Raw genomic sequence first — 351 nt, 5'->3', positions numbered from 1 at the left:
TTTGCTATATATGTTTGTGTGTGTATGTATGTGTGTGTGTGTGTGTGTGAGTGTATGCATATATATACACACTCAGACACGTTGGTGTTCTACAGTGTCACTGCTTATTCATAGTAGCCCTCTGCTATTCATAGTAGTTCTCACAGACATGCCCTCCACTGCTCAGCCAACGTTGCTAGCTATGCAGGTGACACAAAAGTCTCTCAGACAATACAAATCCTGAAAGTATTACACATTTGCAACGGGAGTTGGATGCAATATTCAGGTGAGCCGAGGACAACAAAATGCAGTTTCATGCAGGAAAATTCCAGGCCCTATGCTACTCGTACACAAAGCTAAACGACACGCAGA

The sequence above is a fragment of the Octopus sinensis genome, unplaced genomic scaffold, assembly GCF_006345805.1.
Source record: "Octopus sinensis unplaced genomic scaffold, ASM634580v1 Contig15505, whole genome shotgun sequence".
Classification (NCBI taxonomy): Eukaryota; Metazoa; Mollusca; class Cephalopoda; order Octopoda; family Octopodidae; genus Octopus; species Octopus sinensis.
This window is presented reverse-complemented; position numbering follows the sequence as displayed.